Below are 20,927 nucleotides of genomic sequence, written 5' to 3'. Positions count from 1 at the left end.
ATGGAATGGCACATATCAGCGTGAAAGGGATTTGTAAGTTGTTGGCTCCGGTTTGGCAGAATGCGGGAATTCCAAAATGTGCCGAGAACCTGGTTAAGAACTGTATGGTGTGCTTGATGTACAATCCTGGTAGAGGAACTCCAACACCAGCTGGTCATTTTGCTCCTCCTACGTATCCGTTCGAGGCTTTGCAGCTAGATTTTATCCATATGGAGAGATGCAACAATTTGAAATATGTTTTAGTGGTTGTTTGCTCTTTTTCTAGATGGGTTGAAGCTTATCCCCTTAAGGACAATACTGCCTTGTCCTCAGCGAAAGCTTTGATAAAAGAGTTTTTCCCTACATTTGGAATGCAGAGAATTATCTGGAGTGACAATGGGAGTGAATTTGTGGGTCAAGTCATGAAGAAAGTGTGTGCAGGACTAGGTATTCGGCAGAAGTTCCACGCTGCAAATCACCCCCAATCAGCTGGTTTAGTTGAGTGCTATAACGGCACTCTTAAATTGAAATTGGCCAAAATCCAAGTGAGCACTGGTTTACAATGGCCAGATGCTTTGCCTTTAGCGCTCCTGTCCACAAGAATGACTGTGCATTCAAGAATGGGTCTGAGCCTTTATGAAGTTGTCTTTGGTCGCCCAGCTAATATTTGGGGTGTGCCAAGGCCTAGATTTAGTGAGATTCAACATCCTGTGATGCTTGACTACTTGCGTGAACTGACGACTAAATTGCGTGTCTTACACCAAAGCCTACCACAAGCTACTGCGGATCCAGGCCATTCTATTGAACCTGGAACGTGGGTGTTCGTCCGAAACTTTCAGCGGAGCAAGAACGATCAGCCCCGCTGGACCGGACCCTTCCAAGTCCTCCTGTCTACACGTTCTGCGGTCCGAGTAAGAGGCAAGCGAAACTGGATCCACGGAGAACACTGTAAGCGAGCACCTTTGCCCTTACTGTACGATAAGTGGGTCCAGGAGGGACTTCCAGATTCTGAAACAGACACTGTTCCACGATTTTTGCCATTCAGCGATGCTCGTCTGATTGGTACGAACTCTGAGAGACAAAGTGACGATCTTTTACAAGAAGCTGTGCCACCTTTGAATCGATTGAACACTACCGAGCCTCAACTCCTGTTTAAAGATCAAGAATTGCCTGGAAGAAGCCGCTATAATTTGCGACCGAGAGTCATGGACAAATAAATAAAGACAAATAAAGCTTTTGTGATTTTTCTGTTTGCAGGTTAACTCTCCACCGAGGATCTACTCATTTTTGTTTTTCGAACCGCCACCCGGGTTCAGCTGTAGGGTCGCGGTGCCTAAGTCTTTGGAGTGCAAGCCTGAGACACTAGGTCGAGGGTTCTGGTTGGCCTAAGGGAGTTGCCCTGGGTTGACAGAGGCATTCCTTAGCATAGAACACCCTACCATCGCGAGCAGCATATTTAGTTTAGGATGGATTTCTTTGAGTTGGAGAGACCTGAAAGGACAATGATTTTTAGAAAGAAGATATGTAAATTAATCTCAAAGAAACGTTTTTTGATACCGTGTTTATTTTTGCTATTGAGTTTGATGACATTCATAATTGGTTATGTGACATTCTCTTTCGAAGTAACGTTTGTTCCCACTGTGCAACCTACACCTCCACCTACTATTTCTTCTCATTCTTTTCACCCTTTGCCTGAACATGAGGTAGTTAGACGATTGGAATTTGCTAATAATTCCTTTATTCAACTTTTGCACCAACACCAGTTAGTGATGAACACGACAAACTGTTGGATCTGTGGTCTAATGCCCCATACGACTGATAAGGGTATTCCGTATTTAGTTTTGCCTTTTAGTTTAAATGGTTCGATTTGGGCTTACAGAACGATGTTTATCTATGCCCATAGTGTTTATCCCTTACGCTCCCCGAAAGACAACCCGAAGAATAGTGCTGTTGCAAGAGGCATAGTCGACATGGTTAAAGGGACTAATGCCGTTGAAACTATTCCGATAGATGAGAAGCAACCCTATAGTGGTTGGGATATTACTGGATATGGAGTTAGTCTGAGTGTTAACCAGCGAGCGAAAAGTTCTCCACCGATTTGGTTAGTGCCCCATCAGGGTCGCTATTGTCTGCAGGGTAATGGCAAGAATCCGAGAGCTCAGTTAGGGAAGAGCGTTTGTACTGATACTTACGTATTTACGTCTCAGTCCTCCCCAGCATTTTTAACTGCTAAGGGTACCTACTTTGTTTGCTATGACAAAGCGTATACCTAGTTGCCCCCTGATTTTTTGGGCACATGTTTTGTTTCTTTCCTGTTGCCTCCCACTTTTACAGCTGCGGCAGATTACCATAAGACAAGAGTTGCTAGAGGTGTCTTTAGTCAGGAAGACACTGCAGGGCAAGAGTTGGGAGGTTTCTTTAAGGGTTTTCTGCCGTTCTGGGGACCGATGGCTAATAGCAGGAATATTCGCCACCGCCAGTTGACGAGAGTGGTTGAGTCCACCATAGTCGAAACTGCTGGTGCCCTAAGTAACTTGACTGCTGAGCTCCAGTCGGATAGACTTATGACACTCCAAAATAGAGTTGCCCTTGATGTCATACTAGCAGATCGAGGTGGAGTTTGTAAGCTGATTCAATCGAGCTGCTGCGTTTTCATTCCAGACAACGCTCCGTCAGTTTTCCAGGCCATTTCCAAGCTACATAAGATCTCCGATTCTGTCCATTTGGACAAAGGAGATTGGTCGTTGATGGGATGGTTATGGAGATTGATATCCACTTGGGGTTGGAAGATTCTGATGGTCATTGGGATGGTCTTAGCTATCCTTTTCCTGTTCTGTCTCTGTGTACAGTGTGCTCCTGCAATTTGTGGCCTCTGTGCTACTGCGTGTGCAAAGAGACCTGTCCAGAGAGAGGTACTAAGTAATAGGATGATGTTACAGCAACATATCAATGATCTGATGAATATAGATCCGGATTCAGATTGACATGGGTTTGGGTCTGTTGCCTATGAAAGGGCAAAAGGAGGGTCTGTAGTTCCGTGGTTCGTGAGTGAGGTTCGATGGTTCCGAACCCGTACAATTAAGGTCGTCGGAAATGGACGATTTTGGTGTCAGCAGACCGCAAATGACGAGTGTAGTGTGTCTGAGTGTTTTCGCATGAATCGATCAATGAGAACACTATGTATTCGAGGATTTCGCTTGAACCTTTGGGTTCCATTTTGCGTACGGCAGCCATTTTGAGTGGTTGCCCTCACATTGGCCCTGACTGTGGATGAGCGAGTCCTTGAGACACGTATGCCTTAGCTGACTTCTGAATGACCTGGCCGAACTGACTCCTTGCCCGAGGTTGACCTCGCTGAGCCAGTTCCTTCTAAAGCAGCTGGTCAGATAAAGATCAAAGAGCAGGACATGCCCGAGTTTACAGTACACTGCTCCCACCTTTCTATCTCGCTTCCAATCTGTTTCTGCCTTTCCTTTACGACATAATCACTGATTTGGGTTGAGGGTTTTATGATGGGTTTGTCCGGCCTGATCCGACACGAAACCTGGAATGTGCTTGGTCATTTCTGGTGGGCTGGACAACGGAAAGTGGGATTGTCGTCATACGCTACTTTTAAATTGTCACACTGTCATTGGTCAATTTGTATGAACTCGATGTTAATTTTAAATGTTGCCTGAGGCTTGATTTTTGGCATAAAAGACCATGCTCCGCTCATTGAATTTGTGCAGTCTCTAGCGAACCACCCGTGTGTGCTTCGTAGATCTCTGTTCCTGGTTGCAGCCAATAAACTTTGGTCTTTGACGTCATCAAGAAGTATCCCGTGTCTCTGTTTGCCAAGACAGGGGAACTCGAAGGCATCGGGCGTTCTCCCTGACGCCTCTGGGTTCCAAAACCCGGTCCTTCAAAGCGAACGCAATTCCAGTGGCAAACAATCCTTAGACAAATACATTGGGGAAATCACTTTCTTACCGAGGGTAAGTTGTACTCCTGAAGGAGAACAATGTAATGTTGCATACAATCTTTTCAGCAGGTCCAAACCCAACAGATTCTCACCACAACCAATCGTTAGAATAAGTGGAGCTTCCAGTTCACAAGGGCCAATAGAAAGGGACAAAGGACTAGAAACCGGATTACGAACTGGGGCGCCTGAAAATCCTACTGAAACATTGGTCAAGCCAGACAAAGGTGCGCCAGGAAGTTTAGAGTGCATAATAGAACTCTTCATCGCACCAGTATCCAAAAGAAAAGGCTCTGCCACACCTGATGTAATCACTTCAACATAAGGTCCACTCTGATCTACTGGAACTGACACTACTCCCTCAGTTTGTCCTTGGCTGTCCTAGTTATCATTATAACTAGAACTCTCACCTTCGACATAGTAATCCTCAACATAGTACTGGGCAGACTGACCACTCGGAACATTCTGCCTGTCTAAATAATTCGCAGAATTCTGTAGGGAAGAGGAACGCTCATTCTGAAGGATCAAACCACGTCCCCTACCCCTAGGAGCTTGCTGAAAACCACCACGACCTCTCTGACCAGATACGCCATTCGCACGCTGTAACAAAGCCGGGCAACTATTCTTGTAATGACCTTCCTCTCTGCAATAAGCACACTGATTAGGGCCAGGAACGAATCGCTGAACATAAGGCTCAGGCTTCTGTAACAATCTCTGAAATTGTGGAGGTTGCTGAAACTGAGGCTGATTCTGACGAGGCGGATAAGCTTGCTGCAAAAGAACTTTCGTCTTTAACTCTTAAGTTTTCTTCTCCACTTTATCCTTCTCATCTTTATCCGTATTCTCGTAATATTGCGCAGTAGCCAATATCTGGGCCGACGAAGAGACAGCCCATGAACTCTCAGAGTCTTTTAACTTATTAGAAAGTTCGGGAAGCAAATTAAAAACAAATGTATCCACAAACAACCTTTGACCACTCTCCGTACTCATATCCTGACCACTATGATCAATAAACGTCTCTTCAAACCTAGTGAAGAAATCAGATACACTCTCGTCTTTCTTTTGCTTACATGCTGCTAACTCATCCCAATTCACTCGTAAAGCGGGCATCATTGTTTTCATCAGATTAATAATTCTACCTGGTAATTCTGAAACTAAAGGTTCAGGTTTAGCACCTCCCTCCTGTCTACCATCTGCAGCAACAATATTCGCCCAGGTATCACCTAATTCAGCAGCATGATTCTCATGACGAATCTTCGCCCACAAGGGTTGAGGGACTACATTACCCATCAACATATCGATGTCAGCTAAATTCATAATATACGCTTCAACTGTCTGGGACAACTCCTTGTAATAACCAACAGGATTCTTACGAGGGTCAGGTAAGGTCTGCTTAAGAGCCAAGACCTCTGCTCTCTTCCAAGGGACATGTACCCATACTCGCTGAAAATGAGCCGGAGCGGCCTGAATACCCAAATTTACATTAGCCTGAACTGCTTCTTTCCATACAGGAGGAACTTCTCTCATAGGGTACTGTTTCACTTTCCTCCTAACAGAGGAATCAGGTTCATACAATGTCTGAGGCGAAAGTCTAGATCTGAAAGCAAGTATTGTCTCTACGGCATCTGTAACATCAGATTCCACTATCATCCCTTTAGCAAAATCTGACTGAACATCGAGCACATCCTGCGGAATCGGACCCAACTCGTTATCTTCCCATTCCTGACGAATAAAAGTACACATTACATCAAAAACATACCTTTGCTTAGGCGGTTCCCACTGAAAGAAAACATCCATAACTGCTGGCAAATCATACCTCGGAGCATTTAAAATCCACCTACGAGCCAACAAATCCAACACTGTCCGTTCTTCAGAACTAGGAAGCTGACTACGACTCTGTTTACGTTCCGAAAAAGGGGTCATATTCAGTGACCCAAACAATGGTGACGACAGATTAACAACAGTCTCAGTCATTCGTTTTCGAGCAGAAGAGGAAGAAGTAGACATAAGAACAGGAGAATAAGTATTCTGAGGCAAGGAAGGTGTAGGGACAAGAACAGTAGAAGTCGAAGATGCAGAAGCAGAAGGCAAAGGAGTTTGAGGCAAAGCTGAAGCAAAGCTGGCGACCCTAGAGCGGGTTGTGCAGGAGGAGGCAAAACCATCTGTGGAGCACCGGGTGGCTGAACAACAGCAGGAGGTTGAACAACAAAGGGTGGAACAACCGGGGGTAATAGAGGTGCAGTAGCACCCTGCACATAGGGAGGAGGCAATCTCAGTAAATGAGAGATTAAAGGATCTTTTTCAAGGTCTTCCATCACTTTCGGAGGAGAAGATGGCAAGGCTGGATAACATTTATCTATGGCCATGCAACGCTGTCTATCTAAGACTTCACTCGCACGCTCTTCTCCATCTTCCTTAAACTGTCTAGTAGCTTGTAGTACTGACATATTCTTATCTTTCCTATTTCTCTTTGCTTGCTTAATTTCTCGCTGTTTGGCTTCCTTAAGCCAAAGGCGGAAAGAGTCAAACATTGCCGGCCGGGCTTTTTTCTTAAATAGCATAACTTCTAGATTGTCCAAAATCTCTGTTTCAAAACTACCATGTGGGGGCCATTGCAAAACACCATCTTTTTCGTGCAGCGGACCCATACTTCATTATAAGTAATGGGACCCACTCCATGTTTAGAATAGAGCTCATAAGTCAGAGTTCCAACCGGAGGTATCGGACATGAATCCTCCAATCGGGAATCCCTGTTACTACCACAAACAAACCAATTACCAAATTTACCAAGACCAGGCATCTTGCTCACTAGTCTGGGTTCAAACTTCAAAGGGAATCAAAAAATGATACACTCGTAAATATACAAGCCCTTCGGCTTTGGGTACTGCAGCAACCAAATCAAAACCAAGGAACCAAACAAAGTCGTGGGAGCGACCCACTTATACTTAACCAAATATCTGTCACGCCACCAGAAGACAGTCTATCGTCTCGCTTTACAAACATCAATCGGAGGGTCCAAGACAAGGCGACAGTCAGGGCAGCAGTCCTTCGTAGCCGTTGGAAAGCGGGAAGCCTCGCAGAAAAGACCTTTGGTCCACGTCGACATGCAGGGGTCGATGAAGTGGGGCCCTCCTCCAGAAGTTCCTCACGTGGCTCCTCGCAATCTTCGGGCTTGGACGGGTACCACTGAAGTCGCCCCACGTTGGCTGCGCCAACTGAAGAACTGGGCTTGTCAAATACCCAGTGGCGCCAGGGACACGCCCAAAGTCCTCTGGGTTCCCTTGCCTTGGTACACAGAGACACGGAATACTTCTAGGTGGCGTCAGAGATCAAATTTATTAGCTGCAGCTAGTAGCAGAAATCCCAGCAATACAACACGGTGTACAACTCAAGAAACTGCTCCATTTTACTAAGGCGAGACATCCCTATTCATACACAAAAAGGTACATTTAAAATGCACGCCCCTGCACCAAAATTGAACCAATAGAAAATACATGACATCACACAGCATCATACAGTAAAGCTCATTTTACAGTGTCCCAACCCACAAGTTAATATTTAGGCATATCTAAATAATAATCTGGAAGGCCCGGACAAACCCTTAATTGAAAGCGTAACCCATAAAATTAAGAAACAGTAAAGAAAAGTAGTTTCAGATAATGTGCAAGATAACAGAAACATAAAGAAACTTAAAATTTAACAAATATCTTGAAAGGTGATTTGGAAAGTGGATAACGATCTTGCAGAGAAATTGGCTTGGCAGGGTCAATTCCAGGTGAAAGGCCAGCTTCTGAAATTAACTCCAGCGCACGAAGAAAACCTTAGTTAATGTATACATGACCCACAAAAGATCAGACTGCTTTGCTCGCATACTAACTTCTGAGGCCTACATAAAAGGCAACACCAGATGGCAGTCACGACGCATGGCAAAAACCCATGTTTAGAAAAGAAAGTCGTAAAGAAAGAAACAATTTAGATATTGATTAGGATAAGATATGTGCAAGGAAACTAAAGGTTAACGAGGTCCTGAACAGTGATTGAAAAACTCAGACAACGATCAGCTAGTGAAACTGGTTTTGCAAAAGGTCAGTTTCAGGTGAAAAGGTCACTCTCTCTGCAGTTCATTCAGAGTCAGAAAAACCCAAGTTAATATATGCACGAACTCAGAAGGCCAGGCCGCTTGTTCGTTGGGCCTACTTCACAGGCCTACGTGAGGGCAAGACTAAAATGGAGCCAGGTTTGAGAATTACAGAACCACAATGGCTGCTTACACTGTAATAAGTAGGATGCTCTTACCAGACACAGGGAGGGGTTTTTCCTTCATACGTTTGCCATACGAATGACAAACATCCGATGAAAAGGTAGCCAATGGGAGAACCGGACTCTTGTATCTTTAGAGTTTCCTCAAAATAGGAGTGTCTAATTATATAAAAGCGATGCAGAGACGGCGAAAGGAGTGTTGCAGCTGGGAATCAACCAATTAGAATGCAGGTTGCAGACAAAAGCTATCAAATGCGTGACAATCATTAAAATAATTTTGCATGACGAACGGATGAGTGCTGTTTATTTTTCAACTTGTGAACATCATCAAATGTGGAACCTTCAACAAAACTTTTCTATTAGGAAGTTTGAAAAAATGCACACTATGCCTTGGAAAGAAGCTCAAATAAATTCAAATCCTGCAAAACAAGAACCAAACACTATTCCACACAATAACAACACAAGTTACACAAAAATACATGGGTGCATCTACTGACAACAAAATGCATAGACACATCTATTATTTAGCGGGACCTAGAAAAAGCAAATATTCATTTTTGGAGAAATAGCGTTTGTGACTAGATAAGAACAAGATTTGCAGCCCTAATACACAGGAATGGAGCAATAAAACTCAGAGCGAGCACTTGTGTAGAGTGCTCCAAAATGAAGAAGAAAGTAGTTCCAAAAACATTTTGTAAAATGGGAGCTGGGGACAGATAGTAGTAATTGGTCTATGCTCTGGCGGAGGGCTAAATACAGGGAGAGGCATGACACTTGCATGCCTTTGACAAATGGGGAGAAAGAATATGAGAGTGATAATGGAGCCAGCAAATGGGAAGCCTTTGGGTAGACTGAAGCCTGCAAATATATACAACATGTCTTTTCGAGACAGCGTATGCACTGTCTAGAGCCAAGCCCTAAAAAAGACCCCCACATTCAAAGAAAAAACGTCCTTGCTATGGGGATCATTAGTTTTGGGTTTTTCAATATCAAACTCCCACTTTGAAAGTTTGCTTTTGAGAAAAATAGTTTGTATAGGTTTGGTGGATGGCTGACAAACGTATGGTGGCTATCCACGAAACAGTTTGTACCTTGGCAGAAATTGACATGACTGTGGTTCCTATCAAGATATAGAGATCTCTGTTGGGCCAGCTGTGACCTCTAAACTTTGCGAGCCGTAGTCGGTCAGGGTGGCAGACGTAATGCCCATCCCCACCGTCCTAAAGGGTGGAGTTCTATTTGCCAAAGTCAAAATCAGGATCATAGTTTAGTTAGGAGGCTGAAATATTAGTAAATTGTGGGGTAAGTGACATGTGATGGGTATAGCAGTAGCTTATATATACATTAAGAACAAAATGGTAATGATACACCTTCACATTATCGTTTTTGAATGACTGGCTTACACAGTGTAGCAATTAAGCTGAATCCAGTGCTAGAATGACTCCACAAGAGGAGGTATTTTGGGAACAGTGAGAACGCGAATTTGACGATTACCAGAACACATTTGTCAGTGTAGTAAAGGCAGAAGAGAGTTTTAGCCTTGTAGTTAAAACCTGAAGTCTAAGGTGAGCAACCTGAACTGTGGTGTGCTTTTGGCTGAGAGAAACTGGACTGATGGCTGTGAATGAAGTGGGTGGATGTCATAGAATAGAAAATAAGTAAGCTGGCATCCAAATCAATACCTTTCATGAGGGAAGAGTGGCTCACAAACAAACATAGTCATCACGGATTTTAAATAAAGGTTGCAAATGTGCATTCAAGGGTTTTCAATCTTGTTTGTGCACCAATGGTATTGTTTACATTCATAAACCTTTCAAAAAGTATGGATTACAAATGTGACAGTCCCAGGTCTCCTGACATATTTCTAAAAACTGTCCTGACATTCTATGTGACAATGCAGAAGCATTTACACATTCCTAAACATGCACTTTATCCAATTGCACATTGTCAAATGTCATCACCACTGTGGAATCGTACAATTTATTTTTCTTCATTTGGGAATTTATTTACTCTGTGGAAAAACTCCTTCTGCTTTTTTAGAGGTTTTCCCTGACTTTCTCAACCTTGAAAGGGATTCACTTTCACCTTTGACAGCACTAAATCTTCAAATATTTCAAGGGTGTTCAGGGGTCGAAGAAGAGTTTGAGAATGCCCAAAAATCTTGTGTTTGTGGGTGTTTCCTAACCTAGCAGTGAAAACGTGCCTAGTAATACCCAACCCCTTGTGGTGAATTTACTTATGCACAATATTACAACATTATAGCGTAATCTATTACACACAAATTAAATGATTTATGAGTACACATCATCTGTTAATAACTTACATTTGTACATTGAGCCATTGACCACGTGAATAGGCCAATGGACAACAATTCATCTCACACACCTACCTGAACAAAGTACCAAAGCAGTTACTCAGTAACTAGCTAAAAATGTAACAGTAGATATTCATTACTTTTGAACACATCAATCATACACAAACACTTGTACTGATTCTGAATGCTTCAGTTCCTCGCCCTTTCGCTGAAATCACGAAGTTTCCTTTTACATATGCATTTGTAAGCCTATCTCCCAGCTTGTACACTTCCATATGTTGAAATACCACAGACAGGCATTAGGCTCCAATTAGTCGAGGTTTCTCATTAATTGTATCTCTAGCTAACATCCTTTCATTTGTAAAATCATATCTTGCTAGCACGTGGTATCTAAATCACAGGAATTCCATAATAAAGAAAAGTTGTTCATCTACTTTTCTTCCTCAAAGATTACATGTCAAACCCTGATATTCATGTTCATTTCGTAAATGTAGGAAATCAAGGACTTCTAGCCAATACGATTCTCCTCTCTGTAGGCATTCTTGGATGCTACCTCCCAGATGTCTAACCATTTTAAGAATCTGGAGCCTTATTTTATAAAATGGTCACTATTTGTGCAAAGTGACTTGCCATAGGTGCCATTCACTGTCGAAAGAGGTTCATTTCATTGGATTGTCACATTCTTTTCTATCATTCTAACACAGAAGAGACTGCAAAAGCAATTTATAACCTTTCCCCTCTTCTATCCCTCCACTATCCTGCTCAATCCAAATAACTGACAAACATATCCACCACTCAAATTACTTACATATTTTCACTATACTAATTCACCACTAATCCTTTATGGGTTCCGGAGTAGTGTACAGCTTGTCAAAAAAGCGCTGCAAAGCCTAATCTGGGGTAGTAAGCACTATATAAATGCAATTACAATGCAATACAATATCTCCTAGATACAGCCTAGGTACATGTTTTTGTTTTGCATGCTATAAAAACATAAACTTCTTTACATTTTACTTTGAAAGATGTGCTGCATTCCCCTTAACGAAATATGATCAGTTTGAACAGTTGATGTGAGGGTAAGTCTTCTTCTTTGATCTCACTATCTCTGTTTTGGGAATGACCAATAGAAATCCCAAATTCATACTCTTTCGATATGCCTCCTTAAGATGATCTTTAAACAAAAGTGTTAACTCTTCACCTTTTTCAATTCTTCTTCTTTGTTGCCAGTACTTCATTACATAGATCTAGTTTTAAAGCTTCGATTTCCTCCTAACACTAGTAATTCTTATCTTGTCTCTGTTCTGCATTTCATCTCACCTTCTTGTAAAAGCTCTCTTTGCAACAACAATCTCTGACGTTTTGTTTCAACATGATCATATCTTGTTCAGAATATGTTAATCCTTCATCACCATTCTCTTCAACCATATTTTTTGACTGGACGGTATGGTTTTGGATGAAAACGCCTTGTTTCTAATGTCATATCCATAGTTTTCATGTATACTTTCATACTTTTATGTTAATCTTTTGTATTACCAAGACATTCAAAAAGGTTATTTTACTCTCCTATATGTTAAAGTTAAACCCTTATTTTAGTGGATTGCTGATTTAATCATTGAATCATTTCTTTCAACCTGTCTCTTCTTCCTGACTGAATCATAATAAAATCACCAATAAAGCTCACTTACTAAGTGAGATGCATGATCCAGTCACCTTTCACCAATATAGACTCATTCTCATAACAACTTATGTATTGATTCACAAACAAGGGAGCTAGATTTGAGTCCATTGAGGACCCAGTAAGTTAGAGCAAAAATGAATTTGTCATGCAAAAGAATTGTGCGTCAGCACTATTTTCAACAGTTGGAACAGAGGCCTTATCATGATATCTCTGCGCACAGCTGACTATTTTTTGCATGCGAGGTATCTAAAGTTCAAACATATACTTCCAAATGTTGCTAATGCATGAACTTTAAACAGAACCAGTTGGAAACAGTGACCAGCGAAAGTCTCTCTCTCTCTTTCCGACTTGTTCTCGTTAAAGTTCATGCATTTACTCAGAGATACTCAAAGTTGTATGTTTGAACTTTAGACACCTGAAGCGCAAAAAAGCAGGCACTCAGCTCTGAGCAGAACCATCAGGATTTGGCCCCATGAGTATTTTGTTAATTCCTTTCTTTTCCTTGCATTATAGGTAACTTCCAATATATTGTATACCTTCTACATGTATCATTTTGATAGATCCCTGTATGTGATAAAGTTGTGGAACCAATGCTTCAATTTACTCTAAAAATTCTTTGTGTTTTGCATATAATTGCTCATTTGATTTATTATTGGTTGCAAAATGCAGACAAAAATTATTAATAAAGTATTTTGCACAAAGTTGAACTACAGTCCATGCCCAACACAAAAGGTCTAAACAGAAGATCCACTTGGTTGAATGCACTTTTGGAAGCACATATAATTCTGTATTATAGGGGAACCAGTAACAAATAAACGTTCAATTTTATGCAATTCACCCTTCCTTAACTATATTGTTTTACATTCATAGTATTCAGCATGCATATGTCTTTTACCTTTTTCAAAACAAAAACTCTATCATTTCACATTTTTAAAATTGCTTGTTTTCCTTGCAGTCTTATTTCAACCTCTCCTTAGATTATAATTAATGTCTTTCATATTGTTCACATATTTTTATTTGCTGCTGTTGGCACAAACCTATACTTTGTTTGAATTGGACTATTCTTTTTTTAGAAAATCAACATTTTTTCTGATTGTAAAAACATCACGTTTAATTTGAGTTTTCTTTATGAATTCCAAATTCATCAAATTACCATTGAACCATGTTCTAGGATAAATTGGCATGTATGAGGCATGTATGCTGCCCTTCTTATACAGATTTTGTTGTAGTCAATTGATCTGATGTCATATTAATACTTAGGTCCACCTTGATCCTAATTGATCTTTTCTTTTAGTTCTCTTCCATTTTCAATCTGGACCTCATCAAAAAAGACACTTATTTCCCGAGTTGGTCTTGCTCTGTGCTTGTTGTTGATTGATTATTTCCAGTACAAAGGAAAGAGAATGATATCTTTACCAAGCACCTTGTGTTGTCATCAAGCAAAAGGATGAGCGCCTCCAACTTTAACATGTTTACTTTATGGTTAACTTTGTTTTATTGATTTTCAGGGAAATGAAAAGGCACATTACATACAAAGGGCATTCACATATTTCATCAACCGGACATCTCCTCTCCCCCCAATCTTGTCAGACCACATCATACCTCTGGGAGCTCCAGTGAGTTCCTTTAGTGCAATCGGGGCCCAGAGCTGTCAGAATAGGATATGAGTCTGCCCCAGACAAAGAGTATAGAAAGCCTAGAAAAAAACAGATAACCCCTCCTTCCCCCAACCCCTCCACACCTGAACTGGTGTGCTGGATCCATACATCTTTAGGTCTCTCCCTAGAGTGTCAACTTCGCACAACAGAATAGTTCTCTGCGACTGCCGACTGAACTTCGGGGAGCTGAAGAAGGCGGAGGTATTTTGGACATGCTACTTAATTGAATTCCAACGCTAACAAGGACAATAGCGGACGCCAGGTGGTGCTAAATGAGTCTGCTAAATTCGTTAGAGTGGCTTCGACTCTTTCCATACCAAGGTTATCCCATAATTTATTTTGCCATCCTGTGTGTGTCGGTTGGGTCTGTGTGCCCCGTAGGGAGAGGATGTGTTGGACAGCTTCTCCGATCGCTAGGCCCATCTGTTTCCCCTTGATTAACTTCAGTGGATATGGGACTGGGTTAGGGAGCCCCAAAAGTATGTATGGAGGGAAGTGGGGTATTTCAGTCTCAAATTGTTTGTCAATGTCGTCTAGGACAGAAGTCCAGTATCCTGTCAGTTCCTTAAAGTCCCAAAGTAGGTGAGTCAGTGTGCCTTCCTCATAACAGCCTCGCCAACAAGTTGGGCTACGGTCCGGGTTTCCTTTGTTCAGTCTGGCTGGTGTGAAGTACCAGTAGGTTGCCACCTTGACCGTCGATTCCCTACTGCCCGTATTTCGGGCTGTGTGGTTGGCCCTGAAGTAAATATCACGCCAGTCTTTCTCCGACAAGTCTCTCCCCAGTTCCCGCACCCAACGCTTTTGCCCTGCTGAGGGCACAGAGGAGGCTGGTGGACAAAGCATGTTGTATAGTTCAGAGATCATCTTTTTGTCTGAGTATTTTGTTATGAGCCAGTTCTCATACATCGTTAGCTTTCTGCTGACCAGCGGGCGCACGTCGGGGTGGAGGAGCCAGTGACGGAGTTGGAAGTATTGGAATCGGTTCGGCCCTATGATAGCATAGGAATGTTTCACATCTGAGAAAGAGAGGAACCCCTCCAGATCAAAGAGATGTCCTGCCGACTTACACTCAAAGACCCGCCACTGTGAGAATGCTTGCTCCTCTAGCCCTGGTGTAAACTCAGGGTTATCGAAGAGGGGTGTTAACGGTGAGGGGAAAGACGTGAGTCTACACTTGACAGCTACCGCATCCCAGAATCGCAGCGCTGTGCGTGTAATTGGAGAACCCTCGAGGTTTGGCGATCTATCTGGCCGCTTCAAACAGGGTAACTTCCATACGGATAACTTTGCTAGCGCACAATCTTGGAACAGCCACCTTTTCTCAGACTCCATTCCACCAGGTGCCTAAGTTGCATCGCTCTAAAATATTCCAAGACGTTTGGGATGCCCAGCCCTCCTTCATCCGGAGATCTATGGGAGATATCTCTGCGCATACGGGAACGTGCCCCCGCCCAAATAAAGTGTTGCACCACCCCTTGCAACTTATGAAGGGCCCCTGGTGGGGGCCAGGCCGGTAGGGTCTGGAAAACATGCAGCACTTTAGGCAGTATAGACATTTTAGTGGCAGCGATACGGCCAAGTAGCGATAGAGAGTGTTTTTGGTGAAGTAGTGTGGCTCACTGGTTAGAGGCGGCAGACCCGAGAGCAGAGGACGGCCCGGGACCAGGGTTCGATTCCCGGCACGGCAGGTTTCTGGACCAGGGTCAGCAGACTCGATAATTCTCTCGCCTCGGTGCCCACTCTGATCAGCGATCACACTCGGCAACTCTGGGCATTAGCTTGCCTCATCTTCACTAACGGCCCCACCAGACCGCCGGGGATGCCTGGTCTCACCCTGGAGATACCCATTAAGGGACCATCTCTCAGGGAAGCCAGGAAGGGTTTCGCAGCGGTCGAAGCGCCTTGGGACCCCACGGGTAAGTAGTGCGCTATATAAATGCCTATACATTTACATACATTTACATTTCTGCCATTGACCAAGATCCTTCTGGATTTGTGAGAAGAGTTTGGAGTAATTATTCGTGACTGTCCGCTCGTTAGAAAAAGCCAGATCTATCCCCAGATATGGGATTGTGGCCCAGCCTTGGAGCTCTCCGTAGGCCACTTGCTCTCCCCTGAGCAGGTTCTCGTTTTGACCTAGATGCAAGATCATTGATTTCCTTATGTTCATTTTAAAACCAGAGACCCTGCCAAGGGAGGCCAATTCCCAAAGGAAGGCTGGCACAGAGTGCTCAGGGGACTCCAAGATGTCATCAGTATACAGACTTACTGTATGCCTCTCTCCTCCAAATGGGATGCCTAGGATATCAGGGTTGTCTCTTATCCTTTGTGCTAGAAGGTCCACATAGAGCGCAAAGAGGAGGGGCGACAGCGGGCACCCCTGTCTCGTGCCCCGCTGGATTTCGAAAGGCCGTGAAGTTGTCCCATTGACCCTTATAGTAGCCTTAGGCCTATCGTAACAGCTCGCCACCCAGGCCCTGAACGGGTCCCCAATGCCAAAGTGAGCCCGAGTTTTGTCTAAAAAACCCCAGTCAACTCAGTTGAATGCCTTTTCGACATCGACCGACAACAGCAGAGCATCCATCTTGGTGCGGTGGGCTTTGTTTATGAGATGCAGTATGCGTTTGGTGTTATACCTGCTCTGTCGGTTATATATAAAGCCAGATTGGTCCGGTTCGATGATACCAGGCATACGTGGGCCCAGTCTAGCTGCTAGAATCCCTGTAAACAACTTCAGATCCAGATTGAGTAGGGAGAACGGGCGGTAGGAGCCACATTGAGTCGTGTCCTTCCCGGGTTTAGGAAGGACTACTATATCAGCAGCTAGCATGTCAGAGGGGATAGTTCCAGGGCCCTGAAAGGAGTTAAAAAGCTATGGTAAAATCGGGGCAAGGAGTGGACAGAAAGCTTTATAGAACCCTGCTGAAAAGCCATCAGGCCTCAGCGATTTCAGAGGTTTGAGACAGGGGATTGCCCCAACCAATTCTTCAATCCTTATAGGTGCATCCAGAGCTTCTGCCCCGCTGTGTTCAGTGCCATCGTAGTGGAGGTATGCCTCCCCATCCGCACCCAGCTGTGGGTCTTTACCATATAAGGTAGAATAGAAGTCCTGAAGGGCTTCCGCTATCTGCTCGAGCTGTTCCAATGTCTCTACCTTAGCATTCTGAAGTGCCTGAATTTCTGAGAGCTGGGTGCTGAGTTTACTTGCTAGAAGACGCCCTGTTTTATCTCCCCCTACATAATAGGAGTGTTTGAGCCGAAGTGCAGCATATTCAGCTCTGTCTAGGTCAAGACTTGCTAGTTGCGCTTTAGCTGCTTTCAATTGGTGCCATACCCTAGGAACGCAGATTCGACTGTGCACTCTTTCTAATTCCACCACTCATGCAGTGAGCAATTCTCTCTTGTGTCTATGATCTCAAGATTCCACGGCGGAGATAGCAATTAGTTTGCCCCTCACTACAGCTTTGAGTGCCCCCCATAGTGCCGCTAGAGGAATATCCGGAGAGTCATTCATCTCAGGATAGTCGGTAATGCATTTATGGAGCTGCTGAGTTACACCCGCTCGTTTAAGCAAGTTCTTCTTAAGTCGCCACCTCCCCATTGGTCTATGACTCGGGGGCATTGCGAGTGTAAATGTCACTGCGTCAAGATCGAAGAATGCTACTGGGGTGATGTTTACCGTGTCTACTAATGCATTCAGTTCAGTAGAGCCTAGGAAATGGTAAGTCTGGCATATGTGTGATGCGCATTGGAATAAAAGGAGAATTGTGTGCCCTGAGGATGAGCCTCCCGCCAAACGTCCACTAGGCCCCTGCTTTCCTGACACTCCCTCCCTTTTTTGGGTAGGGCTCCTGTTTGGCCATAGCATTGGCCTGATCTGTCTTTCTCCGCATCCATGACTAGGTTGAGGTCACCCTCCACCACAATCTTCCTATCATGGAACACAGTATGTCCGACAGGACCCCCTTAATGATGTTTTCTTGTCCTAAGTTGGGGGTATAAAGGGAGCCCACCACCAGGGGAGCCCACTCCACCCATAACCTGTAAGCCAGTAGATGGCCTTTTATTTCTGCCACCTTGTCCCCCACTGTGCCCTGAAATATTCTGGAAATCAATATGGCCACCCCTGCTTTCTTATGTATTGTGGAGGAGTAGAATTATTGTGGAAATGCACAGGACCTCATTCTGTGCCAATCTTTGGGAAGGGGATGGGCTTCTCGTAAAAGGCACACAGCTGCCCCTGAATTCTCTTAGTAGGACAGGAGGGCTCGCCTCTTAATGGGGTTGTTTAGCCCCTTCACATTAAGGGTGATCAGCTGAAGTTTGGAGCGCGACATGAGGTGGTCATGAGTGTTGTCTGTTGTTGCCGTAGGAGCCTGGGCCCTTCATCTGCACAGCAATTCCCTCGGGCCCTGGCGCCGTTCGTTTGTGTCCCTGGCCTTTGCTGAGAACCCTCCCCCTCCCTAACCTCAACAACACCCCTTTAACTAGCATAAAAAGTTGCCTCCCCTGCTGCTGAGATTCGATCCAAGTCCATTTCAGTCTCTCCCACCCCCACCCCCACCCCTGCCCTTGACTGTCCTGAAGCCCTGGCCTCCCAAAACCCTCCCGTTCCCCCCTAATCCCAACTGAACAATCCCCAGGTTTTACCCTAGTCCATTGCCCATCGTGCAAGGACGTGGGCATGTGGGAATGAAAAAGTTGGGGTATACGTGTGGTCCAAGTGTCCCGGGCCCCACGCCCCCAGCCCCCTCCAGTCAGTGAAAGGTCAGTGCCATTCGTGCCCAATTTTAAGGTCACTGACGGTCCGGCGCAGTGGTATCCTTCGTTACCGCTTCAAGGGCTGCCATCCTCCCCTGTGTCATAGTTTCAGAATCCGTCCGCATTTCCAAGTTGCAAAAACAACAATTGATGAACAGAATGCAGAACAATGTCATACATTCACCCCAGTACAGAGATCTGGGCCTAAATCCATCGTTTTTTTGCACTCCACACCACTCCAGTTCAGACATGGCCATATGCAAATCAGCCTTGACCCTGTGCCTCATGGGAACAGTCCAGCCCGAACTGCCAAGCCATGTCTTTCCTGGACCGGAATCAAGCATCCTAGGACCGGTTTCTGGCTGTCGGGCGTGGACTTGTATCCAGGCAGAATCCCAAGTTCCTCGGAAGTGAAGATAGTGTCACTCTCCGTCGGTAAGATACCACTCCCTAGGTGACTCAAAGAACACCAAAGAGAGGGTAACTATCTCACCAAAAGAGAGAGACCAAACAACAGGTCTACTCAGCAGTAAAGGGGTAGTGGAGACCGGGCTTCAAGTCAGCGCAGCTCACTGCAATGTGGAGAAACATAAACACAACATAACAGCTATAAGTGGTGAGATAATAAACATTTAAACTTATATGCAATAATGGGCTGTCTCAAACTCACCAAACCCATAGACTCACGAAGCCTCAAAAGGTATCCCAAAATAGTTCCAAAATAGATAAACAAACAGATCAAAGAAAAAGTTTGGTCTCTCAGGATTCAGCAAATATATTAAGATGAGAATGTCTCCTGGAATCTCCTTGCAATTCAGGATCCCAAAAAACGGGGAACAAGTATACTTGTAAAAAAAGAAAACGAAGAACGTAATCTTGCGTCTTGAGTTTTACCAGTGATAACGCCCAGGAGTCAGAATGGCGCCAATAACTCTTCCGGCTGTCACTGTCTTCAATTGCCTTGCCGAAAACGCTTCCTCGCGTTTTCTATAAACCGGCCAGTACCTTTGCGCCTGCCCGAGGCCACGCAGTGGCCATCAAGAGGGCGGGCACCTAGTCAAGGAGGGCGGTCCCGCCCCCAGCTGCATGTCCGGCTCATCCGCCTCACCGGTTGGAGGAGGCGGCCTGCCGAGAATCTCGTCCGGGCGGCGGGGAGGGGCTTCATGGGTACTTATGCCACGGTGCCCTTCTCCTGAGCCTCTTTGCCGCCCGGACGCCGTCGTGATCTTGCGGGACACTCTTTTGGACAATCTCGTCGTGTTGAGGTGAGCGAGGCCTTGGGCCTACCCTCTCCCCCCCCTTATCGTAGCCGCCTGCTCCCTCCTTGTGAGGTGTGAGCCTGGCGAGGCGGCCCGCTAGAGCGGGCTGCTGTGGGGGGGGACGTCCGGTTTTCCGTTCCGGTCTTTGTCCTCCGGTCAGTACGGGCCCGGCCTGTACTTGTCGGGCCCCGCTGTAATTGCTATACCGAGTCCCGTTTCACGAAAGGATTGGTGACTTTGTGTGAATTCTCCGGCGTCGGGGGGAGCGTGAGGGTACAGTTGCCGCAAGTTGGGGCCTGTATTCTCCGTGAGCACAATACCTCCGTTCCCCCCCCCCCCCCCCTTCCACCCCCATCTTGGGATTTCCGGGTGGCCATGTTTGTGTGGTATTGTGGTTGATCAAGGGGAACCTTTTTCCAGGTTGTGCGTGTGTGCGTAATGTTGTGATTCTCTCGAGGGCTGCAAGGTAGAGGGTATCAGATGCCGAAGCCGGGTGCTTCACGGAGCTCAGTCAACGCGGGCGAGGGACTGCACGTGTGCTCGTTGCTAATTTACCGCGCAGCCCTTTCCTCCACGGATCCAGGCCCACCCCTGAAACCCGCCACCCCCCCCTATTGTCTGGCAGTCGGTCAATGTTCATTCAGAAACGGGATATCCAAGCCTGCTGGCATAACCATGTTTGTATAGTAGTTTCGCCCAGTTGTGCACCATGATGTTATATTTTATTTTAAATGTCATATCCATGCTTTATTGAAGATTTTATCCCGAAGTTTTATGCCTCTTGTTTTACATTTACTGAATGCACAGTCGAATGTTTGTCGGGGTGGCGCGGTGTACCAGGTAGCCTGTACAGGCGTTTCTACGCATTTCTGAAATATTCAAATGCTCGTTGCAGTAAGGGGGGGGGGGGGGCGCAGAGCTTGCCGGTGTCCGGTCCACGTGGGCGCGGGATCCGGCGAGCGTTTTTGCGTGTCCCCCCTCGACCTGCCATATTGCATAGCTCATGCTGTCGATTTGAACTGTTCACATTTGCGCCTTTCGTTCCAGTGGGGGGACGGCT

At 45.0% G+C, this 20,927-nt stretch overlaps 1 protein-coding gene across 1 annotated transcript in view; it reads right to left on the bottom strand.

Moving 5' to 3' along the window:
- Nucleotides 1–20,927, bottom strand: part of SLC23A1 (solute carrier family 23 member 1) — a 479,920-nt gene that overhangs the window by 222,058 nt on the left and 236,935 nt on the right. The gene's annotated exons all lie outside the window — the stretch shown is intronic.

The sequence above is a fragment of the Lissotriton vulgaris genome, chromosome 7 (genome assembly GCF_964263255.1).
Source record: "Lissotriton vulgaris chromosome 7, aLisVul1.2, whole genome shotgun sequence".
Taxonomy (NCBI): domain Eukaryota; kingdom Metazoa; phylum Chordata; class Amphibia; order Caudata; family Salamandridae; genus Lissotriton; species Lissotriton vulgaris.
Note: the sequence above shows the minus strand (reverse complement) of the source record. Positions and strands in the feature narration are given on the sequence as shown.